The sequence below is a fragment of the Rhinolophus sinicus genome, linkage group LG03 (assembly GCF_036562045.2).
Source record: "Rhinolophus sinicus isolate RSC01 linkage group LG03, ASM3656204v1, whole genome shotgun sequence".
Taxonomy (NCBI): Eukaryota; Metazoa; Chordata; class Mammalia; order Chiroptera; family Rhinolophidae; genus Rhinolophus; species Rhinolophus sinicus.
This window is the reverse complement of record NC_133753.1, coordinates 60,077,633-60,099,703: the sequence shown is the minus strand read 5'-3', so window position 1 is coordinate 60,099,703 and position 22,071 is coordinate 60,077,633. Positions and strand designations below refer to the sequence as shown.

General features: G+C 36.1%; 1 pseudogene; it reads left to right on the top strand.

Moving 5' to 3' along the window:
- Nucleotides 1-4,804: 4,804 nt before the first annotated feature.
- On the top strand, nt 4,805-13,252 carry LOC109438435 (small ribosomal subunit protein eS1; annotated as a pseudogene).
- The last annotated feature ends 8,819 nt before the right edge of the window (nt 13,253-22,071 follow it).

The window sequence follows — 22,071 nt, the reverse complement described above, 5'->3', positions numbered from 1 at the left end:
ATATTTCAAAACTTTGGATTGACATTTTCAGTATATGGTATATGGATTTCTCTGTATTTTTTTTTTCAGTTCCCGTAGGCCAAAATCAAAAATTCAGCTACTATGTAATTAATATTTACCTTTAATACCTAAGATTGGCTCATGATCATTTCTCTGAGGAAACTGAAAATTAGTAATTGAGTGTATTACATAGCTTAGAGCTATGTAAGTAGATTTTTCATATAGAACTATGTCTCTCTTCCCAGGGGACAAAAAAAATAATAATAAAAAAATGAACACGTGGTAAAGAAAAGTAAGTCAATTTCCTTTGCGACACCATGACAATAGTTGTGTATTGCGTTCTGCACATAGTGACATCAATATGTGTGTTGAATGACTCAGAGATTTGAGACATTACCTTGACAGAAATTAGCCAAGATTAGATTGGGGACAATGAAGGCAAAACACTATCTGAGAAGGCTGTACCAAGCTAAGGACATTTTGTTTTAAGACCATCCATTTTATCAAGCATTTCTCTACATGGCACTGGAAAGTCAGCACTCTCTGTTAAACTCCTGCCTGACCCAATGGCCCTGTGTTTGTGGCAAAAGCCAATGCTCTCCATGGGAAGAGGGCATTTTGAGTTGAACCTCCCAAATCACTTACTGCTTAGATGCTTTCAAGAAGTCACCAGTTTCCTTAAACATTATTTTATAATTTTAGGAAAATCTCTTGTTGACATTTGTAGAGAAATGTCACTTTCATAAAATTACAAGTAAATGTGAAGAGTTTATCACTGTTTTATCATAACCTAGACCTCTTTCGAATCCTCCATGTCAATATTTCATCCAGTACAGTGTCCAGCAGACTGTAGGGACTCAACACAATTGTTTAATGTTGTCCATTTAGCCTCTCATTTTTACCAATGAGGTTTAAGTTATGATCATTACACTTTTCTTACATATGTTAATCTATTTTGAAAATTAGTAAGCAATGCTTGGTCTATTACATAATTATTGAACAGAACATAGTATAACACATTCCATACTCATACTAAATAACTGAATGTTCACTGTATTTAGTCAACATAACCCCTCATGTTTTCAGTTTCCCATTTACATAATGGAAATGGAGCTACTTCTCTAGCCCTACAGTAAAGTGCAAAGAATCTAATGACGTTAAAAGAACTTTGTGGATTATAAAGCTGCCTGCACAGATAAGTAACTGTCATCCTTGTGAAACACCTTCAGTGACTATAACAGAAATATGTGTGCTACTACTTTATATTTGAGGCTCTCAAAACAGCTAAAACAATGCCCAAGTTTTAAGTGGAGACAGTTTTAAGTCTAAAAAGATAGACCTTTCAATGATAAACGTCCAAGTAGTGCTTTGTCTTGTGCAGCTGAAACTTATAAAATTAAAAAAAAAAAAAATAGACCTTTCATGACATTCCTCAGTTGTGGCTGAAATTGTTGGCCAACATGGCAATGGCCAAAACCCCATATTTCCATGTGGTAGGTTTTGCTCTGTACATGCATAGGCTTAAAATATGTATCCCTGTTTATCTCAAGACTCTGACACCTATTTCACAATATTAGTCCCTCTCCCCTTTAGCAACTTAGAGTATATGGGCCCAAGATGGAACACAAAACAAGTCTTCATTTGGCCCAGATGTGTGGGCCTTGGCTGTGCTGAGAATCATATCTGCAGGTAATGACAAACTGTCCTATTCTCTACTCCCTTCTTTGAAGATTGGTGGCCAGCACGTCCTTGATTATTACTTGCAGGTAGCCAGCCACTAGTGTGTGATCATGCCAGTTTCCTTTTCCAAGTAGAGATCAACACTGTCAGCCTTCACCTTCTGTTTCCCTAAACTCACAGCAAGCACACATGCCTACATCAATTCCATCAACAGCCATGGATTCATAGCTGTACTCCATGGCTTGGCAGGGATAACAGGATGAGTAAAGCATAGTCATTATCCTTCCTGCCATTTGAGTCTAAAAGGTAAATATGAAAAGTGGACAACAAAAATATGTTACAAAAACAGATAAGATCATTTGTTGTAGGAGAGATTAAGAGCAGACACTGTGGTCATTCAGAAGAGGAAGATGAGACACGGCTATGGTATGGTGGTGGGGGTGGGAGGAAGGAGAGGTGAAGGGGAAGAATAATTAAGGGCACATAGGACTTGAAGTGATCCCTAAGAGAACACAATAATTCATGTGGGAATCACTGCCACTATTAAGATGCAGATAAAGGAACAAATTATGTTCTACAAGCATCTTTGGCTTTTTTAGCGTGACCAGCCAGTCTGTTTTACCCAGGACTGAGGATTTTCTCAGCATGCAAAGCTTTCAGTATTAAAACTGGGAGAGTTCTGGGCAAACTGGGAAGCCTACATTCCCTACACTTTCACCATGCACCTGTGTGATTTAAGGGGGACCTGTTGATTTCATCAACTGATATTTCTTTAAAGTGTCTCCTCCTCTCTTTCACCACTTTACATAGTCTGTTCAGTTTTCATAATTTCTTAGAGCTACATAAGTAGATTTTTCATATAGAACTATGTGATTACTCCAAAAGCCTTCTAGCCACCCTGTTTCCAGATGACGGAATGATCTCTCTAAAATACGTCTGGTCATGTCACTCCTCTGTTTAGAATTCTTCAATCACTGTTCATTACCTTCAGGACAAAATCCAATTTCTTTAGTGTGTATAATAATTATGTAGAAGGAGAGGCTCTTTAAAAATCAAATTTCTGTTCATCCAACAAATATATCTGTTGAGGGTATACTGTGTGGCAAACACTGGTCTAGGAGAGTGTTCGGGTTAAGATGGTGAGCAAACAAAGTTCCCATCCACATGTCACATACATTCTAGAGGGGAGGGGCAGACAATAAATAAATATGTATTGAGTGCATTGTCAGGGAGTAATATGTTGTAAGGCTTTCAAATAAACTGAAGGTGAATAAGAGAATAGAAGATAGTGTTCTCAGGGAAAGCTTCTCTGAGTGACACCTGAACATGAAGCATGGTCTTGGGAATATTTAGGGAAAATAATGTTCTAAGAAGAGAGTATAACAAACAAGTACAAAAATCCTGAGTTGGGAGAGTATATGGTTCCCTCAAGAGAAAGAAGAATAGGAATCCCCTGCGTGGCTGGAAAGGAGCATGGGAAGATTGACAGGAAACAAGAGCGAAGGGCAAGCCAATAGCCAGAGCATCTAGGGATTTGTAGGCCATTTTAAGGACTTTTAATTTCATTCCAATGAGATGGTCAGCCACTTAGAGTTTTGAGCAAAGGGGCGACATGATTTGCATTTTAAAAAGGTGTCTCAGGCAGCTGTTGTGCAAGAGACTATAACAAGAATAGAATTGAGGGGACCATGTAGGAGGCTATTTATTGTAGGCAAAGGAATGATACTGGCTTGGAACATGTGGTATCAGAGGTGTTAAAAATTGGCAATGTCCCGGGCCTCACTCACCACCTAACCTCCAGCAGCCATACCTCACTGCTTGCACACCATGCTCACACCTCTATGTGTTGTTGGCTCTGCCAGTAATTTCTTTTCTTCTTTCCACATGCCTTGTCCTGGATACTTCACCTCTTTAGAAAGCCTAGTAAAAGAATCATCTCCTTTAGGAAGTCATCTATAGGTCCCAGTTTGGGTTTGATTTCCTCTCTGTGCTGCATTTCACTTGCATTTAATTTATACACTAGTTGTGATTGCCTGTTTGCATGTCTGTTTATACCCCACCCAATGCTCATCATGCTTGTTATCAATACTCCTCTCTCTCTCTCTCTCTCTCTCTCTCACACACACACACACCACAAACGCGATGTGATCCCTTTGAAAGAAATGACTGGCATTTACAAAATACATTTTGTTTTTAATAAATAAAGGAAAGAGCTTGCATGCTAAAATGAAAAGACCAGAAATCGGGCACTACTTAGACAGCCATTATGAATACAGGGATACTTTGATCAATGAACTCATTCATTCATTCATTCATTCATTTATTCATTTATTCAGTGTACATTGTTTAACACCTACTATATGCAAATATGCTACGTGTTGGAGACACAATGATAATAAGTCATAATCAGCACTGGTTCCTAGTCCAATCATCAGCACATTTCAATTGTGACTGAAAAAAACATTCTCAAAAACACCTAAAACTAACAGGCAAAGAGGATGCATGGAGGCTCATACATTGTGAAATAATCCTAGATGATACTTTACAGAAAGGTCTCACTCCTGTAGCTACGTTTCAGTGATGAAGCAAAGTAAAAAATATAAAACTGTGTAACAAATGTTCTCTATTCCAAAGGGTACAGACAAAAATTATTTTAACAGAAACCATGGAAACGCATAATTAATTATGAGTGACATGAAACCAACCGCAGTCCATGTCAGGAACAAGACATAAAATTTCAGGCCTATAATAGAATCAGCAGTGTGCCCAGTATAATGCTATGGCATGGAGTACTTACTGATGGCAGATACAGAGAACAGTTGTTCTTTGTGTATAGACACTATAAAAGCCTAAACGCAACTCACAGGCCAGGTGGCTTGTGGCAAATACTGCCTTGTTGTAAAAATGATACAAGACTGTTGAGAAAATCATGGGCGAACCCAGAATAAGCTGAGCTCCCAGTGCATGGCTAACCAACCAGGGGGGCACTGACCTTTCTGTTCCCACTAAGACCAGACTTTGCAGCAGGACTAGGCCCTTCTACTACACACACTGTCCAACAGCTTGCAGCTGGAGTAGACAGCTTAATTACTGACATCCACAAATCCTATGGCCAACAACGCTCATGGGGATTTCTAAAACCACTCAGCTGCAGATGGAAGAAAGGAATCTACTGCAGGTCAAAGAACTGCTTGGGTTCGCAAGCATCCAGGCAATCACGCAGGCTGTGAAAACCATAAGAGCACACTGCTCCTGTCTGTGGCTGCTAAAATGATAATTAATAGGGAGCCAGGAGGTGATTGCAGTCTCTGACAATCCATTATTAAAGGATTGAAAGTTCACAGCCGTCTGGAGATGGTCCAGAGCCATCTCCAAATTGAAAAAAACCTGGGGTCTAATCATAGAGCTTTGTACTTTCTATTAACTGAGTGTAAAATCTTAAAACTAGTATCTTGTCTTTTTTTTTTTTTTTTTCCCGTAATGGCCTTTAATAGCATTATATACCCTGCCAGAATTGATCAAAATTGTTTCCTCCCTGTACAAGTAAAAATATCCTTAAAACTAGTCTCTTTGCCAGGCCATTTTCCATCTATTTGTAATGTACAGCATTATAACATATTTTCACACCTTTTTTTCTTTTCTTTTGCCTCTTCATTTATTCTATTCTTGTCGCTATTCCTTCAAATGCAAACAAAACACCTAGAAGAAATCTTGTGGACAAAGGATTTAAAAAGCAATTGAATTCAGACCCCTCACATTTAGGAAATTATTATTAGAGAAATTCCAAAAGTCCATGTCTTCCTCGGTGTTTTCTTATATACCTTATCACAAAATTCATCACCATGCATCAACCAAGAAGAGAAGTTACCAATTTTATATTCAACCTACTATTGGTGACTAACTTCTAATTCGATTTTAGTACTGGGACTGGTGGGAAGGTCATCTATCACTATGTCCCAATGTCATTTTTTAATCCTATCCCAGGCATTCTTTCTGATGCTCAACTTCATTAATTTAAAGTTATTTGCGAACAACATTTATTATGCCTTGATTTCATGTAAGTGACTCTTCGTTATCATTTTAAATTAATTATGTGAGGACAGAATAAAATTGTGTCATAATGGAAGAACACTGGATATCGATTATAAAAATTATTAGAAATAGTATTAACAATAAAACACAATATTCAATGCTTGCTATATGCCAGACACTATGCTCACATTATTATATTTAGTGAACTTTAATTCTTGTTCTGATATTTATTAATTTTATATATTTGAACTGCTTTTTAACCTCTCTGAGACTCAATGACCGTCTATAAAAATGGTATAAAAATACGTCTCATATAGGGGTGTTGTGAGAATTAAATGAGATAAAAATGCAAAAGCAGACTACCTAACGTAGAATAAATGTTAAGTGATCATTTTAAACGTGGCATCGATAACTTACCCCTTAAAACATTGGAAAAAGAAAAAAATAATAATGGTCTGCCTATGGTTGTTTACTTTAAAACTGCATGTCTTCACACAGTCCAATGAAGGGAAATACCAAAACCAGGAGCAGGGGTTAGAAAGGGAGAAGAAACATAGTTCTGAACTTAGATGGTTACGTACAGAAATGTCAGGAGCTATGAACATTCAGGAGCCTGGTTTCACTTCTAGTAAGTGGTACAACTTAACGGTAGGGCCAACATGTATGCTATGGAAATGAAAATATATTTAATATTTAATGCTTTCAGAAGTTGGAATATCATACTTTGTGTGTGTAGCTATAAAGAGCAGTTTCCTGCTATTTAAAACAGAACAGATCTTGGAGGAGAGATATTTGTAGATGGAGGTAATGAGATAGAAATTCAATGAAAACAATGAATTACTCAGATTAATATATTATTATTCTTGATAATAATAATAATTCAATATTATCAAGAACATTATTCTTGATAATAATTCAATAACTTATTCTTGAATTACTCTTTCTCTTCAAGTTGCCACCTTCAAAAAAAAAAAATCATATCCTTCACCCCCACATCAATCTGTATCTCTCATCTATTACTATTTGCCTTCACAAAGTACTCACGGGTCCATGACCTTTTCTCTCATTCATTCCTTAAGGCAACTCCTACCTCCCTCTTACTCCTTGTGCATTACTCAATGATTCTATAATTGCTAATTCTAAAGGATATTTTATGGTCTTGGCATACTTGACATTTCATGCTGTTGATCAGCCTTTCACTGAAATGCTCCCCTTTGTAGCCCATGGATTCTTCTTTCCTGGTTCTCCTACATTTATGGCAACTAAAGTGCTTCTTGCATATATGACCACGTTAATGTTGCTAATAGGCAAGAGTCGATATTTGTGCCCGAGCTCTTTTAAATCTATTCTTCCTAATCTGGAACTGACTCACCTTTGCAATGATTTAAAAGCGTGTCTCTATAGAAGACCTCTATCTCAAACTGCAGCCCTATTGCGTGCATATCATGACTTGAACAAAACAAAAACTCTTCAATGGTCTCACATTAACATGTTCATTTGTAGTACCTTCTCAAGAAATGGCACCATCAATTAATCCTCTGGCCTGAAAAAAAAAAAAAAATCCCAGATTTCTGCCTTTTCCATACTATTCACACAAAGCAGTGTTTTCATTTCTACATACCTCTTCACGCTACCCTTATACTCCATGCTCACCTCCACCACCGTATCCCTGGACAACTTCATTTCTCACTATAAGAGCATTACTAATGCAGACATTGTTAAACTGTCCTTAGAACTATGGGTGCTTCCAGGACTGATGAAGGAAGGGAGAAAGGAGACAGAACAATTAATCCTAAATTCCTCATCCCTATTTCAAGCAAGTAGGCCCCCTTCTATCCGAGGTTTCAAATAAGATTTAATTTGAAAAGTAAAGACTTTTTTCTATTTAGAAAACTCTAATCATCTTTCCATATAATTCATTTTCCATACTACAGGTATTGAGCTAATGTACAAGTCTTATTATATCATTTCCTTGACAAGCAACTGTGGTGTCATGTTTTGTTCATGGAACCAAAACGATACGTGTTAAGGAGTAATAGATTTATTATAGAGGTTAGATCCTACACTATTATGGAAACTGGTGAAACACTCTGGAAGGTTGTTGCTTGTTCATTGTATGATGAGCTGAAGTCATTGCAGTCACAGGACTGGCAGGAAGAAAGAAGAACTGGAGGGATAATGAGGAAAACTGGAGTCCATGAGCACAACTGAATGCACAGGGTCAAATTGGAAGCCACACATCTCTCATTGCCCTCAGTCTTGAAAACACACATGACCTGCAGAAGAAGCCACCACAGATCCGCACACATTCTGGCTCAGGACTCAGAAAAACTGAAGGAGGAGAATTCAGGACTAGAAATTCCTATAGGGAAATTTCTTGCCTATCCCAGCTTTGACAGTGCCCTAAGGAGCTCTGTCCACATACATCGGAAAGGCCTATCTACATATAACACATGTCACCTGGCACATTCACATACAGTGTAGAGCACAGGACTGTCATCCATTCCAGGGGCCCACCGTGGCCAAGGCAATAGTATTGTCAGTGCAGCCAGGGGAAGGCCGGCAGTGTGGTGACCTCCTCCAGACAGCTGTGGAGCAGCGACAGGCAGAGTATGGTGATCAGTGGTTGTGTATTTGAACTTCGCTAAGGTAGTTGATTCGGTCAAATACATCAGTGTGTGAGGAATCTGATGAGAGATTGGCTGTCAAAGGGACGTTTCCACATCATTCTCTCACTCTATGAAGGAATCATGAAAAGAGATGTAGCTGTGAAAGAAATACCAAATTCATTTCCTGTGACTAGGAGGACAGGCCTAGATGACATCTCTTGACCATTAACACGATGTGCATTTTAGCAGCACTTCACACTGTCTTCAACTGCAGTGTTCCAGCAAGGGGGAATCATTCTACATGATTTTAGTTTTAGAAAATAGGACAAATATCCATAGAAGAATCATGCTGCAGATGTGGTCATGTTTAGGGGGAGGCAATATGGTGTTTTTACTTGCAGTGCTATGAAAAAAATATTACCTATTTTGACATTTTATAAACAGAAGATGACAGGTTTCAGCATATTTTACCATTTAGAGATTTTTCACAACAAGTACATATTTGCAGCCCAAATCTCTCTCCCAGTCCCCAACTCCCCTAGAGAATATTCAAAATCAATGTGTACGTTGAGTTACATTTCTTCCCCTCCTGTCCCTTGATATATATACACCCAATTAGAAGATGAGTTCTATGTACTCAGTTTAATCAATTATTTTCTCATTTCCACTGTAAGTCAGACCCATATTTCCTCTGACCTATGAGAGCACAAGTCAGCAACCCAGACTGAAACTTCAATATGTGAAAATTCCAGCTAAGCTGAAAAACAGTTCCTTCTTGGTGTAAACTCAAACTCTGGCTCTTATGCTGACACCTGTATCTGAGCTCTCTTCGTGACTTTCATGTCCTATTATTCCCTCTGGGATTCTGTAGTTAACCTCCAAAGACTAACCACTCCTGAGTGATGGACAGCGTTTTGAGGTTTCTTTGGATGCTTCCCTCTCTGCTGGCCAGTGTTTGTTCCTTCTGCGCCAACACACATTCTGAAGTCCTCAGCCAGCCTTTCTGGAATGCAGCAATGTCTCAAGGAAAGGCTGGCCTGGCTGGCGTCTCTGTTCCCTCAAACCTGTTCCCTGTAGGTCCCAGAGGTTCCAAATATCTCATAAGATAACACATTACAAAGAAATGGCTCTATTATAGATCTTTGACAAAGTCAGGATCAGAAATCCCAGATAAGAAGACATTAAATGTGTTGGGCAGTGGGCTGTAAAGAATTTTATTTTTCTATTGTGTTGGAAGGGTGTAGACAGAGCTATTCACCAGACATCCTATGCCCTAGCTGTGCATTTTCCCTATGAAGCAATCCTCTCAAATACCAAGAATGACAGTGTGATCTTGCTGACACTGACTTTGTCCAAAAGAAAATTTGCTCTCTCTCAAACATACTACTCAATGGAAACTCTCAGATTGAGTAAGTTCTTTATGAGTCATGCTGCAATACCCAAATAGAAAATGACCGTGACATAGTAAGAATTGTCAGGACTTGCAAGATCCTATATGGTAGAGTTCACCCATGTGCTGTGTGTCACCTCATTGGGTTCTCTGGAGCTACACTGAGATTCGCTGCCACTTTCTCTTATATGTGGCCACTTCACCTCTGATTTGACTTTGCAAATATGGTTAATTAAATCAGAAATGTAATCATACAATGCACAAATTATACCTTAAATGTATAGCCTACGTAAAGTGTTGCAGACATTCAGAAGGTGCTAAATAAGTACCAACCATTTGGAATGGCCTTCAAGATTCTCTTCAGTATCAGTCTAACCTTCATCTTCAGCCTCATCACCCACAACTCCCATGGGAGTATTTTATGTTTCAGCTGAGCTGAATTATGAGTTGGCATTGATGATCATTCTCATCTTTCCACTTCTGTGTCTTGGCTCTACTGCTGTCCTGATGAATTCTCCTTAAGCCCACCTCTATATTTCCAAGTCACCTCAAGCCCCATGTCAAAGTTGCCTCCTTCATAAATCCTTGATTATTCTTCCCTAATCTGTGCTGATGTCTCTTTCCTTGCTGAAACCTTATGGCACTTTATTAATATTGATTTGTTTTGCCTTTCTCTTAATCTGCCTTTTGCTTTTCTATCATGAGTGTCTTGCTAATTTCCAATGGACTGTAAGATTTTTAAATTCATCATTGTAACCTTTGCAATTCAAATGTATTAGCCGATTTAAATCGTGTATTTTCAAAAGAGGAATAATGCCTTTTTAAAAAGTAGAAGCAGAAGCTTTAAAGTGAAGTCAGTAGGTGTGGTTCAGTAGGTGTAGTAGACAAAGCCAAAGGGAACTTGATTTATGAGATCTGTAATAGGGTAAGGGAGTTGGATTCAACAAGCAACTCAAATGATTCTGATGCAGGTGGTCTGAGCACCACACTTTGAGAAACATTGCCAAAGAGACCACACAATTGTCAAAGGGAGCAAAGGCAGGTGGAAGCCAATGTGTTCAACAAACAATTATCTGTAATTTAACACTTAACTAGTTCTGGCATAATAGTACAGAAAACTGGTCCAAGTACAGAGGTGGTTAGCTATGAACAATAAAAAAATCTCATGATTAAAAAGGTGCAGTGAAGGGAAATTACACTGGACAATTGTTCTACACAACTTGGGAAATGGACAACATGTAGAATTCTTCTTTAGAAAAAATTAAGTAAATAAACTTTATTTAACTGATTCTGTTGGCTTTAAGAATGGGAGGCAGATATTTCACATAGATACTACCCTGTTTCCCCAAAAATAAGACCTAGCCAGACAATCTGCTCTAATGCATCTTTTGGAGCAAACATTAATATAAGACTCAGTATTATATTATATTATATTATATTATATTATATTATATTATATTATATTATATTATATTATATTATATTATACCTGGTCTTATAGTAAAATAAGACCGGGTCTTATATTAATGTTTGCTCCAAACGATGCATTAGAGCTGATTGTCTGGCTAGGTCTTATTTTCAGGGAAACACGGTATGTAAGAAACTTACTTAAAAACAGTTAATACAAACATTAAATTGTACAATATCAATCTAGAGCTCAAAAAATAAAAAAGTACCATAAGTTAGAGAAAGAGTTAAGAATGTAGGAAACAATCAAAACTTAGAAATATTAACTACTTGCAAAAGAGTTATCTAATTGCACATAGGAGTTTTCTTTTAATTATGCCCTGATTTTCTGTCATTTAAAAACATACATTTATTTTAAAATAAAATTTATATCTATAACATAAAATATGTTACAAGCATATTCCAAGTTTCCTCAGGCCTGAAGAGACTGTGAGTAGAGATAAAATCACATTAACACCAATGGGTCGAATCTTGTTCCTACTTGCCTCTTTCACAAAGGACTCCTATTCTCATGAAAAAAGTCTTCTCTGTGCGTCTGGGAGAATTCCAGAGGTGTTATAAATTCTCAGACATAGACCCTCTCTTATTACGCAGATTTTGAGTTGCTTGGCATCATCTGGGTGCCATATGTTTGCCAAGCTCCTATCATTTCTTGTCAGTCATCACCGAGTACCTGCTAGCCCACCAAATGTTGTGATCTTCTACAGCCAAGTCATGGGCACCACCAAGACGATAAACCTCCATGGTGTTCTGCAAGATGAAGAAGGCTGCCTCTGTCTCCTTTGGTTCGTACTATACTGGAGCGCACTCTGAATGCTCTAGCTTAAGATGGACATTTTACAGAGTTTTCAGCATTTTTTGCTTACCAACACTCTAATTTTCATGGAACTTAGATATAAACCCAAAGGTGGCTGGGCCAAGAAGCCAATATGAATTACACACAACCCACCGCTTTCCCAAATGCTTACATACCCAGTGCACCATTCTCCAAGAGCTTCTCATTTCTCATGTCAGTGAGATTCTCTTGATTCTCCATTACCACCTTTGTCCAATTTCATTTATAGTTCGATAAAGGCCATTGCTATTTAAATAGTTATGCTTTATTGTTCAAATTAAGAACTCTGGTTTTATAGTGAAAATATGCTCAAGTGGGGGAAATATCATACTGTTTAACATATAAAATATAGTTATCATACATATGAGAAACTATTTTTTAAAAGCATAAGAATTTAGCCCTTTTGGCTCTCTGAGCAGCACTGTGGTCATCAGCAAGAATAAGCGCCTTACGAAAGGCAGCAAGAAGGGAGCCAAGAAAAAAGTGGCTGACCCATTTTCAAAGAAAGATTGGTATGATGTTAAAGCACAAGCTATGTTCAATATACGAAATATTGGGAAAACACCAGTCATGAGAACTCAAAGAACCAAAATCGCATCTGATGGTCTCAAGGGTTGTGTTTTTGAAGTAAGCCTAGCAGATGTGAGAATGATGAAGCTGCATTTAGAAAATTCACATTAATTACTGAGGCTGTTCAGGGCAAAAGCTGGCTGACTAGTTTGCATGGCATGGATCTTACCTGTCACAAGATGTGCTCCATGGTCAAAATTGACCAACCATGACTGAAGCTCATATTGATGTCAGGACTACCGATGGTTATTTGCTTTGTCTATTCTGTGCTGGTTTTACTAAAAAACACAACAATCAGATTCTGAAGACCTCTTGTGCTCAGCATCAACAGGTTTGCCAAATCCAGAAGATGACGGAAAACATGACCGAGAAGTGCAGACAAATGATTTAAAAGAAGTGGTCAATAAATTGATTCCAGGTAGCATTGGAGAAACCACAGAGAAGGCCTGTCAATCTGTTTATCTGCTCCATGATACCTTTGTTAGAAATGTCAAAATGCTGAAGAAGCCCAAGTTTGAATTAGGAAAAGTCATGGAGCTTCGTGATGAAGGTAACAGTTCTGGAAAAGGTACTGCAGATGAGACAGGTGCTAAAGCTGAACGAGCTGATGCATATAAACCTCAGTCCAAAAATCTGTTTAAAATTCAGACTTTTCACAGTGACAAATAAAACCTGTTCATGATTTTCTTTTAAAAGAATTTAATTCAGAGACTACCAACTGCATGGTAGATACTTATATAAATTATGTAGGCAATGACAGAAATAAAAGAATTTCTCTAAGGCTTAATCAAAGGTTGCAAATTGATGAATATTTTTGTTTGGCATGCATGGTATTCATAACTTAAAAAATAATTGAGAATAGCTAAACAGTAAAAATAATGACAGCTGACATTTATTAAGTGCTTATTATATAGGGCCTTACATGAATTTAATTAATTTAGTCCTCACCAAGTTCTGTGAGGTAGGCAGTACTGTAACAATGAACAGTTCCCAGGATAACAATCATGGTGTAGTTTTCATAGCCTTCAAGACAGCACTATTTTGAGCCTCATTTTCAGTTGAGAACACTGAGGCATGGAGCAACTGAGCTAAAGCGAAGTCATAGACTAGTAAGTGGAAGAGCCAGAACTCAAACACAGGATTTTGGGCTCTAAAGCCTGTCCTCTGCTATACTGCCTCTGAAATCACATTATAACTGCTATTTCTGGCTCCTTTGGAAAAATCAGACGCTCTGGCAACATTAGCCCCTCATTCTGTCATGACCCCAATAGGCTGGATGGATGATGGCTGCTCCACTGAGCCAGAAACACACACATAACCATTTAGCACAGTCCATCCCTCTCTATTGTCTCCCTAACAGGGAGTTCTTTAGCATTATCCTTGCCTTCCTGCTTTTTCTGTAGTAGAGGAGCAAAGGAAAAGATTTCTTGAACCCAAAAGTTAGTTCGATGATGCTTGGTATTCTATCAGTCTTTCCTTTCACACTCACATCACTACCGGCCCTGTATGCATGCTAGTTTGTGAATCTAGATCTAGGTTTTTAAACCAAGACCTATAAAACAACAACAATCTCAGAATTATATCTGTAGCGATATAATTTAGAATTTCTCCAAGGTTGTGGAATGTATAGATTTTGATCATAGGCTTTGGATTACACAGACCTAATTTAAATAATAGCTTCACCACTTATTAGCTGCATGACTTAGGGTAATTAAATTTTAACACCTGAGCCTCAGTTTCTATTACTGTTCAGTGTATCTAATAAAATAAATAATATGTCAAACCTGTCCATATTCATCAAATAAATAAATGATTAGGTGAATGAAAATATAAATGAAATTTTATAAAGTGTTAAGTGAGTACTGCTGTTTTTTAAATTATTTTTCTTCATTAACTCTTAGTTTCATGGTTGAGTTTTTGATTCTTTAATAGGAAAAAGAAAAAAGGTGATACTAATCACTGAAGGCTATCTATCTATATATACTAATGACTTTGGACTTGTAGCTTTGAATCAGGATGCTATAAGACAGTGGTTAGGTAATTTGCTAAACTGTACTTTTCTTTGATCTATCAATGTTAAAGGCAAATATCATCCTGCAGAGCTAACAGAGATCCATGAGAGCTGCTACAAAGATCCTGGTCAACGACTTCATTCCTCTAACAACTAAGAGGACTTCCATTACTTGCATGTATTCTCCCTCTAACAACAGCCTTGAGAAGGTAATTATTTGCTTGAAACTATACATATTGTTCCCTTACTGACAAAACTTTTGCAGAATGTGGATAATACCAAAAATGAACATACAATGGCCATTATTTTCCTATAACATGTATCTTTTTGCATTACAATGTTTGGATATTTGACTGCTGCAGTATTAGATCCTTGGAGCCTAATGTTATTGAGGGTCAACCAAGTGTTTTACGGAAAGCAGACATTCGATAAAAGCTTACTCAAGAAGCAAATGAATTGATAAATAAATAATTGAATGCATAGCAGGAAGTTGACTCTATTCACATTCGTTTGCATGAGATAACATATATAATCAGCCTCAACATCAAGAGAGAAAGGGGAAAAAATAGGTTAAGTAGTGGTCTCAGGAGTACACCCCTCACTTCACTAGATTAGGTCTCTTGAGATTTCCAAAGGTAAGCAATGAGATGCAAAGCTGGCTTTAGCTACTACTTTGAGCATAAAATGATTTCTTGAAGGGAACATGATGGTGCTTCATGGCTGCCCCTATTACATATACAGAGATGTCCTAAAGTTGAACTCTAAGGGGCAATTGTCATGGCAACTGGATATAAAATCAAATTCCACATATATATGGGCAGATTATTTTCAACAAAGGAGACAAAAACATGCAATGGAAAAAAGAAAGCGTATTCAATAAACAGTGCTGGGAAAAGTGGAAAGCCACATACAAAAGGATGAAACTACATTGCTATCTGTCACCATACACCAAAATTAACTCAAAATGTATCAAAGACATAAACATAAGACCTGAAACTATAAATTGCATAGAAGAAGTACTAATCTTACAGACCTTGGATTCAGAGAAGATTTTATGAATTTGACCTCAAAGGCAAGGGAAGTAAAAGCAAAAATAAATGAATGGGACTATATTAAACTAAAAAGTTTCTGCACAGCAAATGAAACCATCAACAAAACAAAGAGGTAACCAACCAAATGGGAGAAGATATTTGCAAACAACATCTCTGATAAGGGGCTAATATCCAAAATATATAAAGAACCCATACAATTCAACAACAACAAACAAATAAACAATCCAATTAAAAAATGGACAGAGGACCTGAACAGACACTTCTCCCAAGAAGACATACAAACAGCCAAAAGATGTATGAAAAAATGGTCAACTTCACTAGCTATTAGAGAAATATAAATCAAAACCACAGTGAGATACCACCTCACACCTATTAGAATGGCTATCATCAATAAGACAAGTAATAACAAGTGTTGGAGAGGCTGTGGAGAAAAAGGAACCCTCATACACTACTGGTGGGAATGTAAATTGGTACAGCCATTATGGAAAACAGTATGGAGGTTACTCAAAAAATTAAGAATAGAGCTACCATATGACCTGGAAATCCCTCTTCTGCATATCTACCAAAAAAATCTGGAAACATTTATCCATAAAGATATATGAACCTCTATGTTTGTTGCAGCATTATTTACGGAGGCCAAGACGTGGAAACAGCCAAATTATCATTCAATAGATGATTAGATAAAGCTGTGGTACATATACAATGAATATTACTCTGCCATCAGAAAAGATAAAATACTGTCATTTGCGACAACATGGATGGATCTTGAGATTATCATGCTAAGCGAAATAAGTCAGACAGAAAAAGCAGAGAACAATATAATTTCACTCATATAACAAACAAACAAGACAAACAAACAAACAAAAACTCATAGACACAGACAACAATTTACTGCTTACCAGAGGATAAGGGGGATGGGAGAGTGGAAGTCGAGGGTAAAGGGGGTCACATACATGGTGACAGAAGGAGAACTGACTCTGGGTGGTGAACATACAATGTAATATATTGATGATGTATTATAGAATTACACACTTGAAACCCACATAATTTTACTAGCCAATATCATCCCCATAAATTTAATAAAAATAAAATAAAAATCAAACTACAAATGGTTGTCCTATGTTACTTCATGGACCAGCTGTTTCCAGAAAATTCCTTGACTGTGTCTGGATCAAAAAATATTTTGAAGTCAAGTTCCTTGAATGAGAAGCCAAGTTTCACTGAAGCATCTGATGAAAGCTTAGACTATTCTATAACTAAAAAAAAAAATCAAGACATCTGTAAATGCACAACTCAAAATATAAACTATATTTAGCAAAAAATGTTCCAGCAAATTACATTTTTATTAAATTTCTCAAAACCTGGTGTCTGTGAGACCTTATTTTATTTATTTTCAGTAAATGTTGCTATTATTGACTCCAAAATATAAAAAGGTTTTGGTATGTTCATATCTATTACAAGCATCAAAAATCAGTAATTTAGAGAGAAAAAGCATACTCCCAAATATAGCTTATAATTTGTTGGTGAAAATAATAATACAGATTTTAAATATTTCAATTAAAATTAATGTTAAGATGTATTATAATGTGAAGAATTAAAGAAATACCTCCTAAAATCTTCTGAAATAAAAGTCACAGGGTTTCTTCATTTTTTTCTGAGAAACATCATATAATGGAAAATACCTTTAAACAGTGAAAAACAATAGTTTTCAATAACATATGATGGAGTAAGGCCATGTTTATTTAATTCTTCTCCCTAAGTAAAATAAATCATTAGGAAAAAAGTTAGATGAAACTTCTGGCTATAGTGAAACTAAAAATGGCTACAAACATCAAACCATAGTTTGTAAAAAAAAAAAAACAAAAATGCCTGTCAAATATTATGCCACTTGGATTAGGTCAAGGTAGATCCTAAAACTCAATACAATATGTCATAGTTCAAATAGCAGAGCACCTAATTTTTAATCCTTTTCTTGGAAAACTTAGGTGGAAGGTGGGATAGGAAAACCAACAGAATAGTTGACAACCTCTAATGTGCATGATTCTAGAGGGAAGACCGACAGGGGAGTCAGTGTTAAAGAAAAAATGCACAGCTGAGTCATATTTATTTTTCAAAGAACCAATCACCTAAATCATAATATGTCTAAACATAAAACATGGTAAATGGGAGGAGAAGTACCAATCAGCTATTATCTGTTGACCTTATTCAACATATCAGAAAACAAAAAATTAAACTAAAGACCTGTGAATTTGGAGACAGCCACCTCAACTTTCGCCCAAGTGATTTCTACCCATTTCCATAGGATAAAATTGAGAATAGATATGTCCCCAGGATACAAGACATAGAAGTTGGATTTTGATGTGGAGTGCTTTTGGGATCAACCTATTGGCAAGTGAAGGAAGCAGTATTGTGTAGAGTGAGGAGTTGGCTGCTACACAGTTACAAGGCATGAACTGATCTCATGGTCGTTCAGGGGTTGGATAGCCTGTAGAGTGGTCCCAAATGGCACAAGAGACCAGACTTTTATAACCTGACATTTCCAGTACTGAATGTGTCCATAGAGAGCAGGTATCTCTATGCAGCTGAGAGTAATTCCCAATAGCTGGGGGAATAAATGCTTTATTCCTGATGTTGGTGGGAGATCAGTGCAGTACATGACAGTTGTCACTAAATACACTCAAATCATCGAAATAACCTAAGTACTGCTGCAAACAAAGCCTATGACTTAAAAGATTTTCTTGAAGAAAATGTTCAAAATCTAAAGTAAAAATGAACAACAATATATGACGCTTAGAAAGAATATGATAGTTAAAGATGAAAGATAAATGATGTCCAGCATTTAAATTACTAATATACATATATGATTTATTGAGATATAATTCACATAAATTACTAATATTCTTGAGCAAAACAGAAAGATAAAATAATAAATTCCCATATGATAACTAAAATTAATGAAAAACTGAATAGTAAGTTCAAAAGAAATTAAAAGCAAATGACTCAGAATATATTAACCCTATCATATTGTGATGAATTTATTAAAGAAAGAGTACAACAGAAATTGAGGAAAAAATCAGTAGATCATGTCCTTAGGTGGACTATTAGGATGATTCCTTACTGTTTCACAATAACATTTGGTACCACAATACAATAGAATAATATTTACAATATTTTAAAGAAAAAAAAATCATGTCACATGAACTTTATTTCCGATTATTTGTTCTTCACATTTGAGATTAACATTAAGATGTAATGTGATACAAAGTTCTCAGTGAATCTACCACCCATGAACCCAGATTTAAAAAAAAAAAAATTTGAAAGCTGTAATTAGCAGAGCAAATAAATGAAAATAGAGGACTAATAAACAAACAAACAAACAAAAAACAACTATGGTTGGTGCAGTAAGCCCTGAAAACTAACTTCGGTCTAGAACTAAGGGAATAATGATTTACAAACAAAACACAAATGTTATAAACCTTGGTAATGTAAAAATAAAAATGCAGGGGCTGGACAGAAAAAAAATGAATGTGTGAGGAAATTTAGTTGTGTTCATTTTTCCATCTTTCATGGTGGGAACTTTCCATCAAGATAAACAAAACAAGACAAATTTAAAATGTAATCCATTTATGTATTGTATTCAAGTATGTAAAACGGAGGGACTCAATGATTACAAGTTTTAAAATTGGACCAAAATATAAAAGGGAAAAGCAAGCAAAAATAAAAATAAATTAGAAGGTCCCAAAAAAAGAGTACACTCTGAAAGGACATTATAACTGGTATTACATCAAACTACACAAATCATACATGCAGGAAATACTGCAAGAAATAGACTGAAACACAATAGTGTTTAACTCATTTATTATGCCCTTGGAAACTGAACACACACACAAAAATAGAGCACCTGAATAAAATGATAACTAATATCAGCTATATAAATAGATGGAAAAGTAGACAGTCCCACAATATATTTTGCTCTGATATAGATAAATCATTTTTGTAAGATAAATGGCATATATTTTTAAATGACCCTATATTTTAAAAATTCTATAAGTTTTATAAAAATCCTTCCAGTTTATTTTCACACTTTCTAAACCAATCTTGAATCAAATAGAAAATCAGAACCAAATTATAGAAAATAGCAATAGTTAAAATAACCTCTATTAAACATATAAATCCAGAAATAAACAGAAGAGAATGAAGAATGAATTGAACAGTCAACTCAAATTTAGAAAATGAGTGGAGAGGAGGCATTATTAAGGCTATAGTAAATACATATAGTAATGAGTTAGAAAAATGAAAGGAAATAGACATACTAATTCTAACTCGTATTAGGACCTCTTATACAAGAAATAATTAAAATGTATCCATATTAATTAATATAAAAGGGGAAATTTAACTTTATAAAATTGGCTATGAAATGGGAAAAATTATTTAAAAGAGAAAATGTATTACTGTGTTTCCCTGAAAATAAGACCTAGCCGGATCATCAGCTCTCATGAGTCTTTTGGAGCAAAAATTAATATAAGACCCGATATTATTTTAACATAATATAAGACCAGGTATAATATATAATATTATATTACATTACATTACATTACATTACATTACATTACATTACATTACATTATATTATACCGGGTATAATACAGTATAATGTAATGTGATGTAATGTAATGTAATATAATATAATATAATATAAATACTGGGTCTTATATTAATTTTTGTTCCAACAGACGCATTACAGCTAATTGTCCAGCTAGGTCTTATTTTCGGGAAACATAGTATATATGTATTTATACACACACACAAATCCATGAGTGGAAATAGTTTGTACAACTAAATGGAAATAGATTTGAACACTCTAGGTTGAGATGGATCATTTTTCTTGAAGAATACAAATTAGCAAAAACATCTCAAGAAGATATATAAAACTTGAATATACACTGGAGAATAAAAGAAACTGAGAAAGTTTCTAATGGGTTAGACCCTAAACATTAAATTCTAACTTTAAATTTCAAGAAACAGATAATCTCAAGACTGTTTAATTCTCAGCCCTCGTTTTACTTGATGTATCAGCAAGGTTTGACAGAGTTGGCCCTGCTTAGCCCTTCCATTCTTCCCCCAGCCCTAACCTGGGCCTTCCCCATTAGAATGCCTTCTCATCACAACTAACGGAAACTGTATTTTCCATGTTCTCAAGCCAACAAGCTTTAACACCATGAGTTATTCTTCTCTTTTTCTCACACTGCACACCTATTCCACCGATAAATCTTATCGACTCTACTTCAAAATACATCTAGCTTCTCTGAAAACTAGACTTTTCTCATTTCCCCATCACACCACCCTGGTCTAAACCACCATCTCTCATCCAGACATTCCAGTAACCTTCTCACTGATACTCCAACCTCTGACCTAGCTTCATTTTTTTTTTTTTTTTTTGAAAATTGTTCTTATCCACCTTGGCCACCTATATATAGTCTTTTCCAACAAAGCAGCCAGAATGCTATTCTACAAAAAAATCAGAACATATTATTTCTCTGTTTAGACCCCTTCCAAAGTCTTCCTGTCTCACTCAGAATAACAAAAAATGCCCAAATCATCCAGAAGACCAAAAATGATCTGACTTCTTGTTACTTGTCTGATTCTAATCTCCCTTTATTCGCCCCCTTGCTCACATTAGTCTAGTATAAAAACAGATGATCACAATGACTCCATCTTATACTCTGGACTCCATCTTGTTGGATAAAATAAATCGCACTGACAATGCTGACTCGCCAAAAAGAAGTTATTTGCTGAGAAATAATTTTTCAAGGACTACAAAATAGCTATGCTTTTCAAGGACTACGCAAAAATATTTCTTTCTCAGTAATAGAAAGATGTTCATGAGAAACCAATTATAAAAGCTAAATTTTCGTTCAATCATAATTCTTGATAAACAATTAACGTAACCTGAATGATCTTCCCCTTTCTGCCCCCCACCCCCTTTAAAAGCCCCTGCACCTAATCCCTAGATGGGACATCTTCTGGTTGCTGGCAGAATCTGTGTTCCCAGATAGCAATTCAAGACCCCTGAATAAATACTTTTCTTACCTTGCAGCCTTGTCTTTTTTCTCTCTGTCGACACCCAGCTGCACCATTCTACTAGTCTTTGTTGTGACATGCAAAGTATGTTCTGCCTTCAGGGTCTTATCACTTGCGGTCCCTTCTACTTAGAATGTCCTCCCATGTAACTGTGTAGCTCACTCCATCTTCGGTTTAGTTCAAATGTCAGCTTTTCAGTGAGACTGTATTTTTCTATTGCTGCCATAACAAATCACCACAACTCAGCACCTTAAAACAACATAAATTTCTCACTTTATCTCTCTGTAGGTCAGAAGTCTGGTTCTGTTTGTCTGCTTTCTCTTCTCTAGGTTTCAGCAGGCCCA